This window comes from Pleurodeles waltl, chromosome 12 (genome assembly GCF_031143425.1).
Source record: "Pleurodeles waltl isolate 20211129_DDA chromosome 12, aPleWal1.hap1.20221129, whole genome shotgun sequence".
NCBI classification, from domain to species: domain Eukaryota; kingdom Metazoa; phylum Chordata; class Amphibia; order Caudata; family Salamandridae; genus Pleurodeles; species Pleurodeles waltl.
In genome coordinates, this window is record NC_090451.1 from 518,039,644 (window position 1) to 518,064,554 (window position 24,911).

At 45.4% G+C, this 24,911-nt stretch overlaps 1 protein-coding gene across 7 annotated transcripts in view; it reads right to left on the reverse strand.

Annotated features, from left to right (window-relative positions):
* Positions 1-24,911, reverse strand: part of NDRG4 (NDRG family member 4) — a 637,307-nt gene that overhangs the window by 273,360 nt on the left and 339,036 nt on the right. The gene's annotated exons all lie outside the window — the stretch shown is intronic.

Consider the following 24,911-nt stretch of genomic DNA (forward strand, 5'->3'; position numbering starts at 1 on the left):
CATTACCGTTGTGACAGAGAAACCTGTCTGCCAAAATCTAAATCAGGCCCAGAGTCTTTAGTGCATCATCTCTCTTCCCTTCGTCTCAAAAAGGGTCAAGTCACTGACTACTGTACAGGACCTCATGCTGGACTGAGTGCTCTTGTCCAAAACTCTCCTGATGGAAGAGATGACTTGGCAGTTGCTTCCATAGCCTGTTTGTGACTAAGGGGGTCATTACGACCCTGGCAGAAGGCGGAGAACCGGCGGTAAGACCGCCAACAGGCTGGCGGTCTTACCTTGTGGGATCATGACCATGGCGGTTACCGCCATGGTCATCCGCCGGTTCTCCGTTCCGCCCGCCGGGCTGGAGACGACCGCCGGGCTGGAGACCTGGGTCTCCAACCCGGCGGTCGTCACAATAACGCCGGCGGTATTTGGACCCGGCTTACCGCCGTGGATTTCCAGCGGTTTGAACCGCCATGAAATCCATGGCGGTAAGCACTATCAGTGCCAGGGAATTCCTTCCTTGGCACTGATAGGGGTCTCCCCCACCGCCCACCCCCACCCCGACTCCCTCCCCTACACCCCCCACCACCCCTGCCACCCCCCAAAGGTGGCAGGGCCCCCCTCCCCACCCCGACCCCCAACATCACATAACTCACACACACCCGACACGCATGCAGGCACCACCAACACACACACACACCCCCCGACATACATGCCAACATCCACACACACACTCAGACACGCACACCCACATCGAAACATACACCCACACATCCATACAGACATACCCACAGACATACACGCACTCATTCCCAAAAACGCATCACCCTCACAAGCATACACGCACTCACACACCCCTCTACACACTCAGACGCACAACCCCATGCACGCACACAACACACAACAGCCCCCACCCCCCTCCCCTAACGGACGATCGACTTACCTGTTCCGTCAATCCTCCGGGAGGGGACGGGAGCCATGGGGGCAGCTCTGCCGACACCACACCGCCAACAGAACACCGCCACGGCGAATCACAGGACGTGATTCGCTGGGCGGTGTTCTGTTGGCGTGGCGGTGGAGGTGGAGCAACCTCCACTTCCCCGCCTCCCGCCAGTATGGCTGTTGGCAGCTCTCCGTCCGAAAAAGGACGGAGAGCTGCCAACGGTCATAATAGGCTGAGCGGCAAACCGCCTGCACTGGTGGGCTTCCGCACAGCGGTCCCGCGGCGGTCTTTAAAAAAGACCGCTGAGGTCAAAATGACCCCCTAAATCATGTGCCGGTTTCACTATCCCTCAACCAAGCATCAGACAAAGCCAGAAAGGAAGGGGATTTATGGACACAATCTAAGAAGATAGGCAATATATGAGTTCCATTCAAATGAGTTGGAGGGAAGACGAGGCCTCCCCTTCCCATAAGTGGATCACAGCTGGGATATGAAAGCCACATTTTTCTAACCGGGTACCGAACAAGATGAGACAATGGGCATTTCTGTGCCATCAATGTATAACTTATTAACATCTCAAATAAATTAGAAGCAATAGTCACTGATGTTCCGGTCATGGGTTCTCCCTTGAAATTATGATTAGACCTGAGTAATCTTTTTCTGTCAACAGGCCTCATTTGAAGCAGTGTTAAGGCCGCAAAGGGTTAGTGGCAGCAGCTGACCTTTCATGCCTGCTCTTGTATAAGGACACTCTGTCCGAGTCTGGCTCCAGATCAGACCCTAGCTTTTCTTTCATGTCAGTGTCCCCAATGGAAAAAGAAATGACCATTAGAAAGATAATTCCCCACCAACTGTATGGGAGAACTGTGCATCTCTCACTCACTCCTTCCTATAATCATTAATATCGACTGATCTCTTTCTAATAGGGCTAGGCAAGGGAGCTATAAGCCAGCCTGGATTTCCCTGTGTAGGAAAAATCCATGTAGATGTGGTTGACCTGACTTTTGCCCCACTGCACATGCACCAATCGTTGCTAACATCTTGCAAAAAGTAGTAACTTTACAGCTTTGACAATAACTAGAAGACCAATGCTTGGTGAGGGAAGGCTATCTGGCTTTCGTCCCAGTTAGGTTACCTAGGTATGGATGTAAGGGAGTAGCTGTTGTGATCAGATGATGAAGAATTGACATCATATTTCATTTTCCCAGCTATCTAGCTACCTCGGTAGCCTTTGTTACCAGTGACCACAGCATTTTGTTGGAGTGGGTGTACAAAGTGGCATGGGCAGCTGATTGCTCTCTCGGTTGGTTAAGCATTTTCCATCCTATAAAAACACCCAAGTCCAAAAAGGCGAACAGCTAGCACCTCACGCTTTGATGACCTGTGGCATCCCTATGCACTTCCCTAATCCCTAGTCCTATTTACACTCTACTTGCAATCATTACAAGAGTTGCTGTCAGATTTGGGTGCAGAGGCAGGATTTCCTATCTACACTTATGACACACAGTGTTCCACCACTTGCCTTGTAATTATGCCAAGGACGCAGAGGAGTTAAATAGAAAGGTATGTCTTATTGTATTGTAGATTAAGTCAAACTGTCTGGCTCTAAATTTCAATAAAACAACAAATATGGTGGTTCTTCCAGTCATTCCATCCACAATTCTGGACCCCCACAATTAAAAGAGCCAAAACAGGGGGATTTTTTTTTTTACTTTACCCATGTGCTTTGAAAACCAGGTGAATGCAGTAACTAAGCTCTACACCTTTTGTATTTGCCTAGTCAGAAAGCTTCAACCTTTCCCTGATGCTCACATGTTGGCCCCAATTAAGCGGAAGCAAAAGACAAAGAGGAAAAAGATAATTCCCCAAAAGAGAAAAAACTTTAGGTAGAGGAGTCAATTACTAATTGGTTGTTCAGGTTTAATGTTTTCATGACTGTCATGCTAGAAAAGAAGCCCAAGCAAGCGGCTTCCATGATGTTTAAAGAGAATAAGATACTAAAGGCTCGTCAGGCATAAGGCGCTTCGGCCTGGTTGGATTATTATAGGGACTGTAGGTGGGCGAAGGTTGAGGACCCAGACATTGGGTGGGACCGGACTGTGGTTAATATGTTTGCAAGTGTGATAACAAAGCTCCTCTTAAACAGCCCTTTCTATGCCAATGGAGTTCGGGGACAAAAAGGGATCCTGTTGGGCGTTCAACCGAAAGCTGTATACTCATCCAGCAGGATCCTGTAGATTTAAACATGAATGTCATTCTACGGGCACCCCTTCCATCCAGAATGCAAGTGTGTCAAAAAGTCCAAGGAGAAAGGAACTAAGTAATCTAAGTCATCCAATCAGTAAGGCCTTACCCTCCCCTGCCCGGTTAGAGAAACATCTTCTGTGGCTGAATTTGTACCCTAACAAAAAGGCAGCTCAATTGTTATATCATGTTTTTTCAAGTGGGTTCCACATCCCTGCCCACATGGTCTTGCCTGTCCCACATTGCAGTAATTTGTTGTCAGTGCGGGCCCATCCTGAGGTGGTCACTCAAAAGTTGGAAAAGGAAAGTTTGTTAGGTAGAATTGCTGGTCCCTCTATTGAGCCCCCTTGGTCTGGTTTTGTCTGTTCCCTCTTAGGGGTGAACCCAAAAAAGAGCCAGGTCAGTTTAGGTTAATCCATAATCTTTCTGCACCTAGGGGCTTCTCTGTCAATGATGCAATTGATCTGTAGCTCTGCTCAGTAACTTATGCTTCTGTACACATGGCCTTGGATAAGTCATGCAAGTTGGTCTCTGGGGCACTCTTGGCAAAAACTGACATTGAGTCTGCCTTCAGGCTGCTGCCTGTTCTCGCGATGACTACCACTTACTCAGCTTTTAGTTTGGCCGTCAATATTATTACGACAAGTGTATGCCCATGGGCTGTGCAGTTTCTTGTAACTACTTTGAGCAAATCAGATCTATGCTACAATGGTTGTTCACCCAAAACACCGATTACCAAGACATAATCAATTACCTTGATGATTTCCTTGTCATGGGTCTGCCAGCCTCAGGGGCCTGTAGTTGGGCCCTTGGGAGCTGGTCTCTTTATTCCAGGATTTGGGAGTTTTACTAGCCCCAGACAAAACAGTGGGCCCACCCACATATCTTTCCTTCCTTGGCATTGAAATTGATACCATGGTGGGTGAGTGCAAATTGCCTCCGGACAAAGTCCAGGCCTTTACTCGGGCTGTCGATCTCACCATTTCTAAAAAGAAGGTAACCCTGCATTAACTGCAGGTTCTAGTGGGCCAACTCAGTTTTGCACTCAGCTTTATTCCCATTGGACTCCCTTTCTCTAGGTCAATAGCCAGGGCGATGGGAAGTCTCACATGTAAGCACCATCATACTAGACTGCAGGCCAAGCCTAGAGGGGACTTAAGGATTTGGCAAGATTTTTTGCACCAGTTCAACGGATCTGTCATATGGCCATCCCCACCCATTTCCAGTGAAACTCTCGGTTTGTTCACTGGTGCAGCTAGCAGTGTGGGTTTTGGAGCCATTCTGGGGCAACAATGGTGTAGGGCAAACTGGCCCGCCCAGTGGCACGATAGTGGTCTAACTAGGAATGTGGCATTTTTTGAATTGTTTCTCATTGTAGTAGCAGTCACTGTTTGGTCAACCATGTTTCAGAATAGGTCAGTAATAGTTTGGTCTGATAATTTATCAGTCGTAGAGGCTATTAACAAACAAGGTGCTTTGTGTAGACGGGTTCTCAGACTATTGAAACAACTTGTCTTGCTTTGCTTGAAGCTGAATGCTATCTTTAAGGCTAGGCACATAACTGGGGTTTATAACCAGGCAGCTGACGTTTTATCTCGCTCCAAGTTATAGGAATTTCCGGAGTTCCACCCACATGCTGCGGAGCAGATGCCGGAATTCCTGATATCACTGTGGAAGCCTGGAGCCCTGCACTACCAGATTTAGTAGGAGCTTCCTTGACCAAACACATGCAGGGTGGCTTACCATAGATGCTTCAGGACTTACAGGGCCTTTTTACAAAATCAAGGGGTGTTCGAGTCATTTTCTTTGCTGGTTGCCTCTTCTTAGGAGCTTTGAGGTCCAAGGGCCAGGCAGTCTCTTATGCAAGGGCACATATGGCAGCAATCAGTTCCTTTGCTAGGACGAAGGGTTGCCAGGACGTAGCCAGTTACTTTGTGGAAAGGAAGGCCATAGCTGGATGAGTCAGGCATAGCGTATAAGCAATGACCAGAGAAGGCCCCTTGACAAACAAGTTTTGGGTGCATTACTAACCAACCTCTATAGGGTTTTCACTTCCACATTTGAGGCCCTTTTGTTCTTTGTCACCTTTTATGGGGCTTTCAGGGTTGGTGAATTAGTGGCATCCTCCAGGAAGGATTCTTCCAGTGGCTTGCAATGTGCGGATGTTTGAGTACACCCAGACAAGCTTCCCCTTAAACGCAAGAGATCCAAAACAGACCCTACTGGTAAGGGAGCAATAGTTGAGCTTCGGGTAGTCTAGGGGACAGTTGTATGCCCAGTCTCGCGTGTGAAGACGTACCTTGTGGTTAAGCCCAATGCTCAATCCTCTGCATCCTTTATCCATGCTAACAGGAACTGCCAGTCACTGTACCGATTCCTGATGATTTTTTGCATGGCCCTCACCAGCATTGGGATTGACTCTGAGGGTTATTCCTCGCATTCGTTCAGGATTGGGGTGGCAACTGTCGCGGCGGTAACTGTTCTGTCTTCCATTGATGTCAAGCGCATTGGTCACCGCTCTTCATCTTGCTTTCAGTTCTATATCTGCCCAAGTTGATGTGATTGTGCTCCTTCACATCATGTTGATTGTCCATTCTGGTTTTCTCACTCTCAATTTTCTCTTTCAGCATGCCTCCCAAGGTCGTGTAGGTCCTTGGTCACTCATTTGTACGACATGCTGCCTACCGTTTGCAACTGCAGCTCAGGCCAAAGCCAACTGGGTTGAGACATCTTTTTCCGATGGTGTGGAGTTGGGGGCGTCAGGATCAGTCAACTACGCCAGCTGGTGGAAGATACAAAAGCTTGCACTGGACTCGAGCTCTGGGATCTGATCATCATTCATGTTGGTGGTAATGACAAGGTGAAGCTAGGGCATAGGGCGGTCAGCGAAGCTCTGTTGTGAGAATTTTGCTCTCTGGGTATGACGTCTGGAGGCGGCTGTTGCCTCGTTGCATAAGATTCTGTGGTGCAAATAGGGCCCAGGTGTGCAGGCAAGAGCATTGCATGTGTCACTCAGGGGCTTTAATGCGGAAATGGTCAAGCTTTACCTAGGACCATGAGGGCTATGGAACAAACCTCACAAATTAATCAGGGGTGACCATATGTTTCATTGGGAAGGGGTTCACTTGTCTGATGTGGGTACAGACTTCTTTATTGATGCCATCTGGACCTTTGCCCAAGAACTGCTCTCTGGTAAGGTGGGCGAAGGGCAGTGGGCCCTGGTCACCCTTATGGCACAGAAGTGAATCCAAAGAATTACCCTACACCAGCTAGGAGGAGTCCTTCAACTAGTTTCCAAGAGCGTGCTGAGGTGGGGATAGTGAGCAGAATCTCGAGGAGTAACATGTTCACCGGCTGGGGGGGAAGGGTTCACAGTTAGATGGTGTAGGGCATGGGGCTCTAGCTCCTGGTCTCACCATAGGACTCCCCCCTGGGCAGTCTGGTGTTGGAGGGGCAGCCCCCTGGGGGTGGACAGGGTTATCAGGAGTGGGGACCGTCCTCAAGGATGCAAGTGGGAGTCACCTGTGTGGCTCACCAAGGGTGAAGGCTGACAGGGCCTTAGTGCTGGAGGACTGAATTAGGGGGAGATCTACTAAGATGCACACCATTTTTACCAACCACAATAAGCCACACTACTGTATTTGGATTAAAATGTTTTGTTTGTTATGTCCGAATTTCTCTACATTGTTTAAAATGTATTCTCATGTTAATATTTGAAAAAGTTATGGATGTAAATGCACAAGTGTCATGTTTTGAAATCTCTAGTGTCTGTAATAAACATGGCCCTCTTACTGTCTGTTACTGGCTCGTTGGGTGTGTGGAGGAGGTGTGGCCCGTAAGGAGTCCTATATGCTTTTGACACACAGTTGTTCCACCACTTGACCTGTAACTTTGCCAAGGACGCAGAGGAGTTAAATAGAAAAGTAGGTCGTATTGTATTGTTGATTAAGTCAAACTGGCTGGCTCTAAATTTCAATAAAATGACAAATATGGTGGTGGTTCCTGACATCCCATCCAAAAGACTGGACCCCACAATTAAAAGAGTCATAACAGGGGGATTCTTCTTTGACTTCACCCTGTGCTTTGAAAACCAGGTTAATGCAGTAACTGAGCTGTACACCTCTAGTCAAAAGGCTTCAACCTTTCCCTGAGGCTCATGTGCTGGCCACAATTCCTCAGGCACTTTTGGCATAAGCAGTGACCACTACTGCAACCTTATCTTGGGGTTGGATAAGCTGATCAACAGACTGAAGAAAATCTGGAAGTATGCTGTGTGGTAATTGGGAGGTACACTCACATTTGATCACATCTCCGCTGTTCTCTTCTCACTGCACTGGCTCCAAGCTAAGGAGGAGGGACTTGTCCATTGGAGGGCTTGGGTGTTGCTTCCGCCTTTTTCTTATCCCTAATCAGCCTGAGTGTCTAAAGGTGTAAAGTGCTCAGCTCCAGTCCGGTGGAGAGGTATAAAACAATACTCACTGTATGTCTGTGTGGGCTGCAGTCCACGGTCAGCAGTTTGTGCACGTTACAGCTCTGACTTGCAGTGCTCTGTTTTGGAGGCAAGACCTGCAGATATGATCTATAGCTGTTTAATAGAGAGCTCTAATTCAGCGCTTCCTCGCCATCTAGTGTCACGCTTGCAGCAGGATTGACAATGTAGGGCCAATCAGGCCCTGCACTTTCACTCACCCTGAATGTGTGACGTGGAGCCGGCCATGTTGTAGTAAATGGGACCATGCGGGCAGTGTATCAAGGCTGAGTGAGAGAGTTTAGGCAACCGGAACTGGACCTATGCAGCAGCCAAGAAAATGGTGATTGAAAAACAAACACTTTCAATGTTGTTTGCTGAGTGTTGGCGTGTGAGTGCATGTCTAAGTGTGCCTGTATGCATGTGTATGAGTGAGCTAGCCTTGTCATATTAGTTTTAATTTTGGCAATTTGGGATTCATGACGTGAGGGTTGCCAAGCCAAATGTTGGTCCTGGAATACTGGTGGCAAATCTTGGCTTCTTGGGGTCAGATATTTCATGGCGAGGCCTTGTAAGCTGCTAGTGCCGGTATTTTGGTGGTCTTGACGTATTATAGGTGTATTTGGCATGACAGTGCCCACTCTTTGCACTGCTGGCCTTGGCATGATGGTTGTCATGATTGGCATGTAGTGGGGATCTATGCACATTGCCCACCCTTGGTAAAATTTTAGCTCAGGCATAATGGTGGCGATTTCTGGCCTAGAGCGGTCACGCTTGGTCTCGTGGTGCCCACCCCTGCTATAAAGCTGGCAGTGGCATTCTGGTGGTATTTCCTGACCCACAGTGGGTATCCATGGCACGATGGTGTTCATCTGAGCTACAACGCTGGTCATGGAATTATAGTCTTTGTTTAGCGTATTTTATAGGCATCCATGACATGCAATGGTGACATGTGAGACAGAATCTATCACGTGTGGCTGTTGCACATCTGAGTACTTGATAAAAACGATAGATAAATTGATGATTGAGCACCATGCTTATTTACTAAAAACGAAAAGTTAGTATTTCAGGACAAAAATGATTTTTTCATGAAAATCATGTATTTTTGTTTAGGCGATCTGAGTTTATTTTTCTAAAATGAGAGGTGTGTATTTCATAGCAAAATGTCCATATTTTCATAAATACTTAAGCTAATGGTTTGAGTCAAAATTATTACATTTCAAAATCTGTATTTGAATCACACATGTGTGGGACAATGACTACCACTGCCTAAATCCCTATTTTCTAAAATCAGTGTAATTTGTTTGCAAGTCAGAAACTATGGTCATCCAAGGGAGGAGCAGTCAGGGCAGGAGCCCTTTAAACTTTGTAAACCAAAAGTTTGGTTTTTTGATACTTGGGGCCAGATGTAGCAAGTCGGCAATTTGCGACTTGCAAATTGCGAGTCCCTGCGACTCGCAATTTGCAAGTCGCAAATTGCCATGCAGTACGGTGTCTCAGACACCGACTGCGACTCGCAATGGGGTCGCAATGACCCACCTCATGAATATTCATGAGGTGGGTCGCAAATTGCGGCCCCATTGCGAGTATAGGCACTCGCAAACATGGAGGCCTGCTGTCGTCAGCAGGCCTCCATGTTTGCGACCTGCTTTTCAATAAAGCAGTTTTTTTTTTTTTTGAAGTGTAGCCCGTTTTCCTAACAGGAAAACGAGCTGCACTTCAAAAAAACCGAAACCTTTAGTTTCGGGTTTTTTTCAGAGCAGGGAGTGGTCCCTTGGACCACTCCCTGCCCTGAAAAAATATTTTGGGGTCCAGTCACAAACTGGAAGGGGTCCCATGGGGACCCCTTCCAATTTGCGATTGGGTTACCTTGAAGTGGATGGTAACTGCGATGCCATCCCAATGCGACTCGCAAATAGGAAGGGAACACCCCTTCCTATTTGCGAGTCTGAAATGCATTTTGCGAGTCGGTAACGACTCGCAAAATGCATTTCTGCATTGGGATACGCGTTTAGCGAGTCGCAAACTGCAAATTTTGCCGTTTGCGACTCGCTAAACGTTTGCTACATCTGGCCCTTGGTCCTGGTATAGAGGTCTCAGGAATGCCCTTTGCTCAGTTTGCTTAGTCTTACTTGACCACGAGCTTCACTTGGCACCAAAGGGGCCAGTGGAGCAAGTCCCTATTACTTCTCGCTTCTTGGGGTCTTTTTTTTCAGACGTGTTTGAAATTATTTAGCTGGGCCATTGGTTAGTCGATATGGGGAAGAGGAAAGCCGATGATGTATCAGCACCCCAGTCTCGGGTTAAAAAAACCAAGAAACGTTCTGTTGGGAAAGTGGAGGGATGTTCTACTACAAATCTACAGCAATTCAAAACAACTGATTCATTGTTTGAAGAGGTTGAGGCTATACTGAGGAGCCCTTCTGTTGCTGGCCCTTCTATACCGGGTACCATTCCTCCCCCAAAAAAATTCCTGATCTCTTTAATAAAAAAATACAGACTCATAGAGTAGAGGTCAAGGCTGATTTACACCCTCCCCCCCACTCCCAGGCTGTAATTCCTTCACTCTTGGAGATTTCACCATCCTCAGTGGAAACAAATGGATGTTTACCTGTAGAAGGTGCACCTCACCTGAGGTGCACGTCTCCGCCTCCTATTATCATTCCTTGTTCAAATAGGTTTTCGGTTTTGTCCTCTAATTCTGTAAGTCCTGGACTTTTACCAACCTTACTTGTAGAAGGAATCGATAAAGACTCTCTGGATGGAAAGATGGGCAACAACGAAGCTCCTCAGTTGGATATCATTTCTCAGAAATTAGATGACGTTAAGTGTTTGTTGATATCTTTGATGAACAAAATCTCTGGACTTTATGTTCAAAAGTCTGGTTGTAATTGCATTGTGCCATATGAGTCTGTTCCTTCCTCTGATTTATTGATGGAAACAAAAAACACTAGTTCTCTTACCGTAGGTGATAAATTGACATCTTCTTCTACATATAACCTCGCTAAGGGAAGTAACGGTAGTTCCCCAAGGCATGGTAGGTCTGCCTGTCAGACCATGTCTTCTACCCAGGAGCAAGTTCCAAAACTAGGTGTAAACAAGTGTGGATCCATCCTTGGACGGGGGGACAAAGGTAGTCCTCGCCCAAAAACTTCTCAGTTAGAACTAGGTGGAACGCCCTCTGCAGCAAGTTGTTGTGTTCGTCCCCGTTCAGTCACTCACCCTGATTATTTGACACTCTCGCAGCCCTGTGACCTCAAGGGAAGGTTAAGAAGGAGGAGGGAAGATGCCTTTATATATTTGACTAGGGTGCCAAAGCTACCTCAGGGTAACAGAGAGTCGAATGACTCTCTAATTAATAAAGTCATTTATTGGATACGCTCCCAGAGGAACTGTCTCTCTGTTATCCGGTCTGACATATGTGAGGCCCATAGATATAATCAGTTAGGGTCGGAATTTGATTATATTTCGATTCTTTTTAATGATAGTAGTCTAGTTAATGATCTCCTGGCCTTTGATACACGGACAGGTATATTACGTACAGGTAGGGAATCGAATCTTAGACTTAGTAGTCAGCCGCCTGGGGCCCCGCTATGTAGAGGATGTTATACATCCGGAACTATCGCAGCTGGGGTTATTTCTTCTTCAGATAACTCTGTAACATCTAAATCCGTGAATCTTTCCCCCTTACTTCCTGAATTAGACTGACTGATTGCCCCCTGCACAGTACTTCCTAAAATAGTAAATGATGAGTGTCAGCTTACAGGGACTCCATCTCCTGCCCCCCTATTGAGAACTAAGTCAATATCTACACCTCCCAAAATTAATATTATATCATGGAATGTTGCAGGAATTAAGTCAAAGTTGGACGACCCGGATTGGGTAAGCCTTGTTAATAAACAAGATATCTGTCTTTTTCAGGAAACTTGGTCTGCAGAACAGCTATCCATACAAGGCTTTACAACCTATTTTTTGGCTTCCCAACCTGCCTCTGGTGGCTTTGGAAGACAGATAGGAGGGTTAATGATTTTATTGAACAATAGGCTAGAATGTGACCACTACATGATAAAGTTTAATTCCTATGATCTGCTGGGTGTCCAACTCATATTCCGACCTGGATTCAGGATGATAGTTCTGAATACTTATGCAAGATCCTTTCTCCGTGGGTCAGAATCAATTGTTCTCACTCAGCTGACGGACTATATAGAGCTTCTGGACCCTTCAGATCTTCTGATTATAGCAGGTGATTTTAATTGTTCTTTTGTGTTGGACAACACCATCAGCAATCTGACTACTGAGGAGGACGAATATTGGGGTATTCCCCAATCTAAGGAAACGGCGTTTTTGCCTGCTTCCCGTGTTGCATCTCAGTTGTCTTCCCTTTGTCTGAAATATGGCCTGAGAGAATGTAACGGCCGCACTAAATCTGACTCAGAGCAAGCCATCACTTTCAAGCGAGGGCTTTCCTTTAGTACTATTGATTATATTCTGGTGGACATTAGGCTATGGTCAGGTTCACTGGACATGGAAATCTTACCTCGCTTGGATAGCGATCATAATCCTCTGTGCCTTGTACTGACCAAATATGCATTTTTAAGAGTCCAGCACACAACGACCACTAACGTCCCACTCCCTTATTTGAATCATAGACGTTCTCGGGTCTGCTGGCCAAAGGTGGATCCAACCCGTATTTGATTGGGGAAATATATTCATCATTTTTAAAACTCTTTGCAGATTATGAGGAACAAGAAGCCTCTGATATTCCCATTATGGCTATCCACAATAAATTGGTGGATTCCCTACAGGGTATCTTCTATAGGGAAATCCCTTCCAAATCGAGACTTGTTGACACCCCTCGTAGGGATTGGTATAATCAGGATTGTGTGCGAGCAAGATCTAATTTAAACGAGGCTGTAAAAAACTCTACCCAAGTGGCTATTAAAGAGGCCCGACGTAGGTATGTTAATGCCCTGAAACAAGCAAAAAAAGACTGGGATAATGAGATATGGCAGAAGCTGCTTGCAGCAGTCAAATACAAAGATGATAGTTCCTTCTGGCGGCTGTTGACCTCTAGTTCGAAAAGGGGCAATTATGACATTGGTATGTACATACAGCCCGAAAGATGGGTGTCCTATTTTTCTGGAATTTATGCTCTGCCTGCACCACAATCTCTGGAGGACCCTGGATATGATGAGTGTTGGGCTGTTAACAAGACCTCAACTGAGAGCATTGTTTTTACTTTAGCCGAAACAACAGCTGCAATTAATTCTTTGAGGCCAGCCAAAGCCCATGGTCCAGATAAGATCCCAGGGGACCTGTTCAAATCAGAACCAAAGATATGGGCATGGTACATCAATGTATTGTCTAATGCCATAGCAGCTGGTAGCCCTATTCCAGATTCCTGGCGTTGTGCAGAAATAATACCGATTCACAAAAAGGGTGATGTAGGTTCACCTGTAAACTATCGACCAATCAGCCTAATTGATATCCTTCAAAAGACGTTTGCTAAGCAGGTCCTAGATAGGCTTACCGATTGGATCCAAGACAACCAAATTTTATCCCCCTTACAGACCGGTTTTCGGCCTAAAACTAATACCATGGACCAAGTCTTCAGGCTGTCATTACTATTTTGGAAGTATGTCACCCTATCTAAGCAAAAACTTTATGTTGCTTTCGTAGATCTAAGATCTGCATTCGATTTAGTCCCAAGAGAGAAACTATGGGGAGTATTAAATAAAATCGGTATCCCAGGAAATTTAGTACATTTAATTCAAAGATTACATGAAAAAACATTTGCACAAGTCAGATGGGGTAAGCAGGGGGAACTCACCGATAAAATAGATATTAAGAGAGGAGTACACCAGGGTTGTGTTCTTGCCCCAACGCTATTTACATTGTTTATCAACGAGGTGGTGCAAGTCGTTACCAACTGCCAAAATTATGCTCCATCCTTGAACAACCATAAAATTTCAATTTTGCTATTTGCTGATGATTCCCTCCTGATCTCCAGAACTCCTATGGGTCTCCAGGTACTTGTGGATAAGTTTAGTTCGTTTTGTGGTGACTATGGACTTGAACTCAACCATAGCAAAACTAAATTTATGACCCTGGGTTGTGGCCCCACTAAGAGATATTCAATTTTTCATAATGGTACCCCCCTAGGTATGGTAAGATCCATAGATTATTTGGGGGTGAGAATTAGCAATAATCTGCATTGGGGGGCCCAAATCGATAAAAGTTTAGCTATTCTGGCGCAGAGATCTGGGGCCATTTTACGCTTTCACAAGTCTACCTCTGAGAGAGTGATTACTCCAACTATTAAAATTTACCGAGCAAAGGCACAGAGCGCTGCGGTCTACGGGTCTGAAATTTGGGGGTCCTCGAACACTGGCAAGCTTGCAGTGGGGAAAACAACTTTGTAAGGTCAACTTTGGCCTGTCCTCGCAATACCCCACTGCTGCCTATGTTCTGGGACCTTGGCCTTTCACGCATCTCTGATGTAATTGCCCTACGACCATTGCTTTTCTGGGTCCGTGTATGGACCACCCCAGAGCTATCCACATACAAGGAGTCTATTCAAGACATTCTAGATAGACCAAATGTACTTACCATTCCCTGGTTTAACCACATCTCAAAATGGTTTCACAGATTGGGTCTTAGTGAGTTTTGGAGTCATCCAGAAAGTATAAGGAAGGATCAGAAGAACCATTTGAAAATTGTTTACTGGATATATGTCAGGGAAAACTACCTGCTGTGTTCAACACACGGCAGATTGACTTCACAATTTTTTGATTTTAAATGGTACCCGTATCTGGAACCATTTATGGATACAATTCTTGACCCATTAAGTAAGAGTCTATATATTCAGTTCAGATATGGTTGTCTGCCTCTTAAATCCTATGGCAGTACACGGAGTGCGACCCCAAGTCCTGATACTTGTCCGAGTTGTAATCAAATTTCAGAATCTATTGTACATTTTATGTTTATATGCCCTGCTTATTTGATTGCGCGACGGAAGTGGTTACGACCTGTGTGCAGTAATATGGGGGTAAGACATTGTATTGTTGCCTTAAGGATCATGATGAGGGAAACTTCTCTCCCTCTATCTTGTGCGGTTAGCAAGTATATTGTAGCTGCTTGGCATATACGTACTAAATTCTGGGGAAATAATGATGATGAGGACCAAATATATATATTTTTTTTAAGTGTTTTAGTTGCTACATTTTAACTACACACCTAGACTGAAATAAAACCCCATGTTTATTTTAAATGTTAGGTATTAGGGGGTTAGGTGCTTTTTCTAAGGAAAATAATTTTATGTGTTTTAAGGCTGAAATATATGTTTTTATCTTATTCTTATCCTTTTTAACTTAATTTATATTTCCTTTTTCATTCAATTGTTGGTTGTTTTGCTTTTATGGTTGAAAGTAACCGAATAAAGCTATGTGTTGATGATGATGATGTGAATTCAAAACCTGTGTGATAGCACTCTTGGGTGAGCTTGTAAAATCTGACGGCTCTGCTGTGCCACCTGAAATTATGAAATTAGTATAAACTGTTTTTAGATACCTCGCAATCAGTGGAGATTCTCAGTCACAACCTATAAATGAGAATTTACTGGGAAGGGCCAGAAAAGAAACATGAAATGAATTCATGATTGTAGATAGATTCTATGTTAAATGATATACCATTCAAATTGCCTTTTCTGGACTGCCTATACGACCAGTGGCCTTTTATACATTTTTCAGGAAATCATGGTGAAAAATGCACCATTTGTATCATCGTCTCTACTTAAAATTATCTTTAGGTGGGTGAAAGTGGAACGCTTGTGAGGGGGATTGGGACCTGTCATCTGACTGTGAAAGCCCTAGAATATTTCATGAATTCCCTGTCAGAGTCAACAGAAGTTTCGCATTTTTGTTACGAAAACGATACTGTAAAATGAACTGAGTCCACTTGTTTCATCCTAACTCCCCACCCCTTTGAGGAGGTGGTGACTGCCTGATTCACTCGTTTGCTGGTATTTGGCTCAGGTGTGACGACCTGCCACTTTCAAAGGTCGCCACAGTACAGTCAGTCACAGGCTTGTCCATGGAATACATTCCCACTCAGTCCTAAGCACTGGACCGCTGCGATCGGCTGGTGCACGAACAGGGATCTGTGATCAGCACATGCATCCAGCGGGAACTGTGCGCGTAAGTGGGTGGGAGGAGGAGCACCATCTTTTTTAAGGAATAAATGGCTGGAATTTAGACTAGCTGTAGTCAGGGGGCTATTTTAGGCAAAAGGCCAAAAGGCCATCGTTGCACCGCCCAAACCAGCCTTGTCCATTCCTGTTTTTACCGAGGATAGTGCCCGGACGCTCTAGCGAAAAGGAATAAAGATGTTTTCATTTGACTTGATTTGACTGACTGCAATTCGGGGGAGGGCGCAGGTGGACAGAGTCCTCTCATGATGATAGCGCATGGACACCATCGCCCTAGTCTGAGGCCCACTATGGTCTCATGCTCAGTGAAGTTTGCTAAAAAGCGAGGGCTGTTTAAAAGTTTCACACATGACTTGGGGCCACTTAGCAGAAATATAAGATGTTTAGAAAACGATCCAGCCTATTTTCAAAACTGCGACTACATGTTTCATAAAAAAAAGAACATTTTGCTCACATGTTTTGTTAGAGTTCTCTCACGGCGTCGTACTTGAAAAAAATCCTTTGCAATGCCAATTCTTTTGCCATTTTATTAATAATAGTTATATAAAGCTTCACTAACACACAATAAGGATACTGCACAGCAGGCAGCAGAACAAGCTTTTCTTAGTAATACAGGTGTCAGCAGCAGGAGAACTAGCACATGGTTCATTCAGGCAGACCGTGGCGCAAGCCAAGCGTTCAGCTTGGTGCGCAGCCAGGGTTCCTGACGGCTGGGCGTGCCGCACCCCTTTTGATCTTAATTTTCTCGCACGGGGCCCCAAAGTGGGAATGGGGCCTCGGCGAGTCTTGGGTGTGGCGCGCCATCAATATTAACTAATGGGCACCTTCCCCCCAGCCCCTCACTTACCTGGTGCAGTCTGTTCCTTTCTCCTTTTTCTTCTTTTTTTCTCTTCTTTCTCATTTTCCTCTTGTTCTTATTTTCACACTTACCAGCCATGTTCTCCTTTCTCCCAGCATGCCTTTCTTTTTCCCTGCATGCCTTAGGACACTTTTTTTCAAAATGGCGTCTTTTCTCTATATGTTCCTATGATTCTTTCCCAATCCAATATGGTGTCTTTCTTCTTCCTGTTGGTCATTTCCTGTTTTAGGGTATATAAGGTGTGTGATTCTTGTTCTCCTTGCGCTGCAACACTTCCTTTGGTGATGATCTTTGCTCCTGTTATTTTTTTTTTCTCCAGTTTTTTCCTCTCGCTTGTTCCTGCTTCTTCCAGTATTGTTTTTTGTTGTTGGAAGACTTACCCTTTTTCTTCTTTTTGTTCTGGGAAGTTTCTGCTATAGAGGTTTTTCCCTTTGGGGTTTTTTCCTCTGGAACTCCTCCTGGAGGGCACAGACTGCCTTTTGGAGTTCCTTCATCAGCAGCACCGTGGCTACCAGAAAGGGCCACCCTTACCTTGGTCAAGGCAGAACCTACAAGAATCAAGGACACTCTGCAGTTCTAGTGGGCCAAAGACATAAACAACGAGTAGCCTGTGACAGAAGAGGGGCAAAACAGCAACAGTGTAAGCTTACCACCCTCACACAATAGGTATACCTTCAGCATCATTGACGCAAGCTCATCTCCGTCACAAAATAGGTGCACATCGAGCAGCAGTGCAAGCGTCCTTTCTCAATAAAACAGGTAAAGTAGAGCAGCAACAGTTCAAGCTTCCCTCCCTCTATCGGCGGTCACTGGGTTCGCTATCACTTCTATGACTCGTTCTGGGTGTTGACATAACCTGCAGTCAGTCATTTGCAGCACAGTCATTCTATGCTCTTCTGGCTGTCAGCCCAAGTCTGTCATGCTCTCTGGGTTGGCTTAGTGGGAAACCACCAGTGTGGACGGTGGTATGCTATTTAGTATTCAAGAGGATAGGCCAATCTAATTTCAAGGATACAGAAAAAGATATTTTCTGCAGCAGCTTTGGTTAATGTATCTGCCACAATCATTAGAATTAGACTCTGGTAGCGGGTCTCCGATCAGGTCAATCCCAGCAGTGAAAGGCTCTTTCACTCACCAAGGCTTTCATTGGTAACTTCCATCTTGGGTGTACATCACCATATCAATTGACAAACTATCGCCCTGCAACAGCATCAAGTATAGGATGTTGACAACCACTACACTGTCAAGATAACTACGTATAGGTGGGCTAGGTAAGTGCAGATATACTGTTCATAACTCCACACCTATGCACCTTGAAGACGTATGTATCGGCAAGGCACAAAGATGTGAAATTAGAATAAGTAAATCTATACCTACACTCAAATTGGCAACATAACGGTAGTCAATTTTCTGGATTCAATATTGTTGCCAGGTGATAATAAAAACGTAATACTGTTGTTGAACAGCTTCCATCTTCCTCCACAAGAGAAAGCCAATGTCTGTTTAACTGAGGTCCTTAGGTGTCCAAAATGTAGGCGCAGCCTGTGCTATTAAGCAAGGGGGGGGGTGTGTTGCCGATTTGTGTGCAGGCTTACATGTTTCAATACGCATGTGTGTATCCATGGGCCTCCCTATCGTTATCTCGATTTGTCTTAATATAATTCTGCAGCATAATCTCCTGCAATAGACGTCCACCATGATAAGTCTATGTCTATATGTTTTTCGACAGCAAGCTCCTTCTTCAACATGACCACCAATTAGTCTTCGGTCACAGCTGTATTTGCCTACATTATGATCCCCCATCTTCCTTGGGGCATGGGCAATGCGACACATTCTTCGGACAAAGCAAGGGTATATCTTGGATCTAAATACTTCCCACCATGTAGTGTAAAACTATATCACTCCAATAGCTCCCCCAAGTGTGCTAAAACCTCACTACGTAAAACGCAATAATCGTCATGTCTCCATAAGCAATTATTTGCACAAGGAGGCAAAGGGTTTATGTCTGTGTGAGTTATAACCATAATTACAAGAAGCGCCTATGAAACTGATATCATGTTGTCAGTTAATAAGTGATAGGGATGAAGGTAGAACTTTTGACAAAGGGTGACAGAGGAACCAACCAGGAGGCACTAATGACAGAGAGTGACTAAGACAGAAAGAAGGAAAATAAAGATATGGAGATAGCACCAAAGAGAAGGAAGCAGTAACAAGAAGAAAGAGTGAGAAAATTCATGTGTGTCAAGAAATTAGGGTGACAGTATACTAGAATATGATAAAGGCCAATAATATGATAAAGGCCAAGAACGTATCTACTGATTGTATACATTTTAGGTACCGCCTACAGGTAGCTTCTAGCTGCCTGTTGTTGTAGATCTATTGTGCACAATACCTATTCTTACAGCGGACTTTGGGTCAGGCTATTGCTTATCATTGGTTGGCTTTCTTGTCAAACTCTTCTACTTGCTTCTTACTCAACTGCATCACTTCCTCTACTTCTTTTGGTCCCTCCCCTGGAGTACAGCTTTTTTACCATCCTTTTGATTAGATGACTTGTATCTTTCAATGGCTGACTTTCAGGGAATTACTTTTTCCCTTTTTTTAAGCACCCCATGGGAATGCATGTGTTTTCCTGCTCTCGCCTCCATGTGCTGCCTTCCTTTAACATTTCCACTCACCCAAGGTTATCTGTTGCTACCTCCATCCCACTCAGATTTTTGTTTTGTTTTTGTTTCATTTTTCATCCCCTGCATCTTTGTTTCTCTCCTACCCTGATCGCCTTTCTCTTGCTCCCTACCTCTCAGCGGTGTTGTGTTGCTCTCATGCTCCCACCTTGCCTCTTTGTTGCATGCCAGTTCCTCTCTGTTTTAAAATGTTTGTTTTGCTATTTGTTATTGCGCTGCTCCTTTCTGTACAAAGCGCTTTCTAAATCTTTTTTTTTAATTTACTGCACCATGACAGGCACCCCCCATATTCGACTTTAATTTAAAACTAAACAAAAATGACGGCTGCATCGTGAAGAATGCTCACTGTTACACAGTGATGCATACACGTCCATATGTCAGGACTCAGCAATCTTTTTGTTTTTTTTGTTTTTTGCCAAAGCTGTTCAGTATCCGAAAAAAAGCATTTTTGTAATTTTGCTGTGTCGGTGGAGCACTGGAACACGTTTTAGGCAAGCCAAAAATTCGGCTGATGTCTCTCAAAAGGAGAGGCCGATTGGCTTTGCCAAAAATGACTAAAATAGGCAGCTGGCTTTAGATAGTGGGAAGCGTTGCATGTCAATAAAGAGGTGCGACATTAGAGTCTTGGACATGTATCTGTACTAGGATTGCTGTTCATTTGCAAGCCAGGCTTGTGAATGGCTCATTACTGGGATAGCATTTGAAACTGCAAGTCAAACCAGAGGTACGTTGACCAATGTACGCCCTGGTCTGAGATGCCCGTACCGATGTCCACGTTCTGCCAAGGTACCTCAGTGCTGACCTATGATGACACTGCCAGACAAGAAGTCATTCTACCTCAAGCGGGTCATGCTTCAGCCCTAGCTGTTTAGGTAATGAAAATTTTATATGACAGGGTGGGGCCCTATCTATGAAGGTACAGAGGCCGTCCGTACTCAGATTGTGAAAGGGGCTAGTGCAGACACAAGTGTCTTTCATGGGAGTTTCAGGAAAAACATCCTCTCACACACTCTCTCTCCCGCTCTCTCTTTTGCACACTTCCGTGTTCAACTCCTCGGCCCTCATGTTTCCATTTCAGTGGCTCATCTGTTCCTCTTGTTCTACTTCATCTGCTTCCATTCTTTACTCTCAGCCTCCCCTTGACACACTGTCTGGCTGCACCAATCACCCGCTCCATCCTCCTCGCTCCATCCTCCCACCACACCGTCTTACACCCATTTTCACACACTTTTCTCGTGTCCCCTCTCCTTTCCAACCCCCGTTTGTCTCTCACCCACCTCCCTTCTTACTTCCTGTTGTCTCTTCTCTCGCCCTTGCACCCTCCTTGGAAGGAAGGGTTTTGCCACCCAGGGTAAAGGAATGTTTTTCTGCACCCCTCTCTGTAGTATTGGTCCAAAAAGCGCACTCTGAATTGACAATCTGACCTCCTCTGCTGGAGGACCCCAGGGCACCCCCCTTTTATTCCTTTCCCCCAAAACTGCCCCTCCTCTCTCCTCCGTCTTGCGCAGCATCCTCTCTTACCCATACCTCCTCTCTGTTGAATCATCCTCCCTCCTTTTCTTACACAGGCTTCCCCACCACTGCCTCCCCCCGGTCACCCCTTCTCTCTCACATACCCTCTGCTCACCCTCCTGTCTAATGCGTTTTCATCTGCTCCTGCTCACTACATGTTAGGCTGTCTGCTCCCTTCTCCCATCACACTTTCCTCTCACTCGGAGCACACCCTCCACTCGCTCCCTCACTCTGCTCTCACCATCCTTACAGTTTCTTTTTAAAAAGCTCCTTTTCCACATCTTTCACACCCTTCTCTCTAAGCTCCTCACACCTACTTCCTCACACTTGCCACTCACTAAAACATTCCCCTCACACTATGGCCTGATTCCAAGTCTGCTGGAATTAAGGAGCTAGTTGTTGCATTTAATACATAATGATAATCTGGGGTGTGATTTTTTTTGGGTGCAATAAACAGCACCTATTATGTGTTTTAGGGAATGGCAGGTGGATTTTGCTACTTACTGTAGTAAAACCTGCATGGTATGGCAAGTACAATACCCTTTTCTCCAATTAAATTCCAATAGGTTTTGACCTGCCAAAATGTAATGAAGGGCTAAATATTAAACGCTTACAATAATTGCAGGCTGCAGTAAACATCATCTAGCCCAGAGCTGCGATTCCTGTGAAACAGAAGCTTACAAGGGGGTCGGAAACTTGTAACCAACTCATAATCAGAGCCTATGCCTTTCCTCAAATCTACCCCTGCTTCCAAAACCCTTCTCAAACACCCATTTCCCCACCCCTTCTCACAGGCCCTTTCTTTTTCTCATTTCCTATTGTATGCACTTTCACACTCTCACTCTATGACACAGACATACAGAAAGCTGTGTTTCTCATGCTGCCTTTTACTAGGGCAGGTGTGACTCGATAATTTTCCAAACTTGCACTGGTGAAAACAAATCTGCATTTCAAAATTATGCCTTATCAGCCTAGCGGCTTGCTGGTGATGCTAATGGAGCAAATCCTGTACAGAACTTTAGACTTAAATCAATACAGTGACGGTTTCAAGGTGAAACATGTCTATTTAGTTGAAAAAAGAAGCAAAATAACATTTTGGGGAATTTAGAAATGTCCGAACTTTGTGTTGATTTGTTAGTTGTCAATATCTTTGAGCCATTTTCTTAGGCAGCAATAACCTGTTATTTAAAGCAGCCACGCCACATCCCAAGTGAATACCCTCAAGTCAGCCACATCCCTACCACTCTTCAATTTACACATTACACACAATCCCAGCTTTGCTGCTGCTCTTTTTAGGTCGAAGGCTACCAGAGAGTGCCTCTGTCTGGTTTGCTAACACCATTTTGGGAACATTGGGAAAGCTTCCCTATGAATGCACTCCCCCCTTGGCTTACCCCAGCTTTCTAGTTTGTAACTCAGATTTGCTTGCTTTGCATTTGCTGGCTTTTTTCTGTTTTAGGCTGTCTAGCTTGACTTCCTCTCTACTCATGCCCAAATCCTATTTACTGTATTCTTCTGCCATGCTACTCTCCTGTGCACCACTGCACTCTATGTCTCTTCACTCAACGCCTCTCTACTCTACTCTGCATCACTGTACTTTCTGCCAATGCCAATGCACTCTACCCCATCTTCTATGCACCACTGCACTCTACACCACTGCACCACTGTAGTCTGCACCACTCCACCACTGCACTCTATGTCACTCAACTTTGCAAAACTGCATTCTCTGGCACTGAATTCAACTTCACTCTAATCTATGTCACTCCACTGTATGCTACTGCGATTGTGTGTCGGAACAACGCAGGCATTCACAATGCCTGACTTAAGAATGTGGCTGGAACAACAAATGCGCCTCTACAATGCATTCGTTTGCCATGCAAGTCATTACAACGACTTGCGTTGGGGAAAGGGCTGGAGTTTGGAATAGTATAATTTACCATTCCAACTCCAATCTGCGCCACAGTAGGAAAAGTGTTGGACTTAAAGTCCAACATTAGTATAACAATGCTTTCCCTAAGGCAAGTCGTTGTAATGACATGCATGGTTAAGGAATGAGTTGTAAAGAAGCATTTGTGGTTCGGGCTGTGCTGTAAAGGCACAGCGTGGTTCAAGCCACGTTGTTAAGGCTGTTTCCCTGCTACTGCACTGTATGCAACTGTACTCTACTCTGCACCACTCAACTGTGTGCAAATCTACTGCCCTTTATGCCAAAGCACTCTCTGTCACTCTACTCTGCATCACTCCACTCTACACCACTCTAATATGTTTTACCCACTGCACTGTGCACCACTCTACACTATGCCACTGCACTCAACGCCACCCTACTCTTTTGCACTCTACCTTCCACCTATCTACTCTACGCCACTTCCCTCTACTCTGAAACAATCTACTCTACATCACTGCACTCTACGCCACTGCATTCTACACCACTCTGCGCCGCTCTACGCAACTGCAATCTACTCTGCACCACTCTACTCTACGCCACTCTAAGTCAATGGACCATTCCTCAATCCACTCTGCACCATTGTACTTTATAACACTTCACTATAGTCAACTCTACCCCACTCCACTCTACAAAACTACACTTCATGGTAATCCACTCTATGCCACTCCACTCTACAACACTCTACGCCACTCTATGACAATACTCCACTCTACGACGCTGTACGCAACTCCCTGTATGCCACTCCATGACACTATACTACACTCTATTCTACAACAAACTATTCCACTGCTCCACTCTTCACCACTTAACTCTAGGTCACTTCACCCTGCACCACTCCACAACACTGTACTCCACTCTATGCCATTCTATTCTCCTACACTACTCCACTCTACGACAATCTACTCAGCTTTACCTCAGCCTACTCTACAACACTCTACTCCACTTGACACAACACCCTATACGCCACTCCACTCTGCTCTACACCACTCCATGACACTCTGCCATGCCACTCTACTCCACTGTGACACTCTACGCCAATCAACCCTACTCCACTCTATGCCCTTCTACTCTATGACACTCTACTCCTTCCACAACACTCTACACCACTCCAGTCTGTACCACTCCATAACACTCCACTTGAAGCCACTCTGCTCTCCGCTTCTCCAACCCCACCCGACGCCATTCCATAACACTACACTCTACACCACTTTACGACACTCCACTCGCCTTTATCCCACTAATTTGTATCCATGGTGAACAGCAGCCACGCGGGTGCACCACATCGCAAAAACATATTGGCAAATCCAATAGTTCTTGCATGGGCAAGACCTATGGGCTTTGCCAATGTTTGTTTTCGCAGTTTTGAGCAGCTGCACTGAGGACGCAGGCTAATCACTCCACACCATCTATGTTTACCGCTTGCGCTCTATCTCTTATCCTACCAGAGGGTGAGCCGACAGACCCCACATCTGAACTTCGCTGTCCAAATGCCTCAATCATACAACCAGTGCTTTAAATGGGCCGGTACTGTCCGGTAATGGAGCACTGGCACGTTTGTATTTTTAGAAGCAGAGTACCAGTACTTCTCAAGAAAAACATAATACTTTTAATTGGAGAGTACTGGCACTTCTCAGAAATAAGCAGGTACTCTGGTACAGAGTACATGCACTTCTATTTTTCCACTGCAAGCACTGCATACAACCTGGCAGATAACCAGGCGCTGCCCGTCCTTTAGGGCGGAGGGGCCACGCCCCCCCACCTTTTGCCCCTCATGAAGAGTGTCTGTCAGGCTGAACAAAGGTCAGCCTGGCAGACACTCTCCATGTTCAGCTCAGACAGGCAGGAGTGAGACATGCACGATTTGCGCACGCTCCTGGCTGCCTAAGATGAATTTTGCTGGGCTGAGGAGGTCACAGCTCCTATGGGCTTGACCTCCTCAGCTCAACAAAGGTGCCTCGAGGCCCTCCCCTGGGTGAGGAGGAATGCGTCACCCATTGACTTCGACCTGGGTGCTTCAGGTTTAAGCCCTGAAGTGCCCAGGGCGAGTGTCAATCAGTGACAC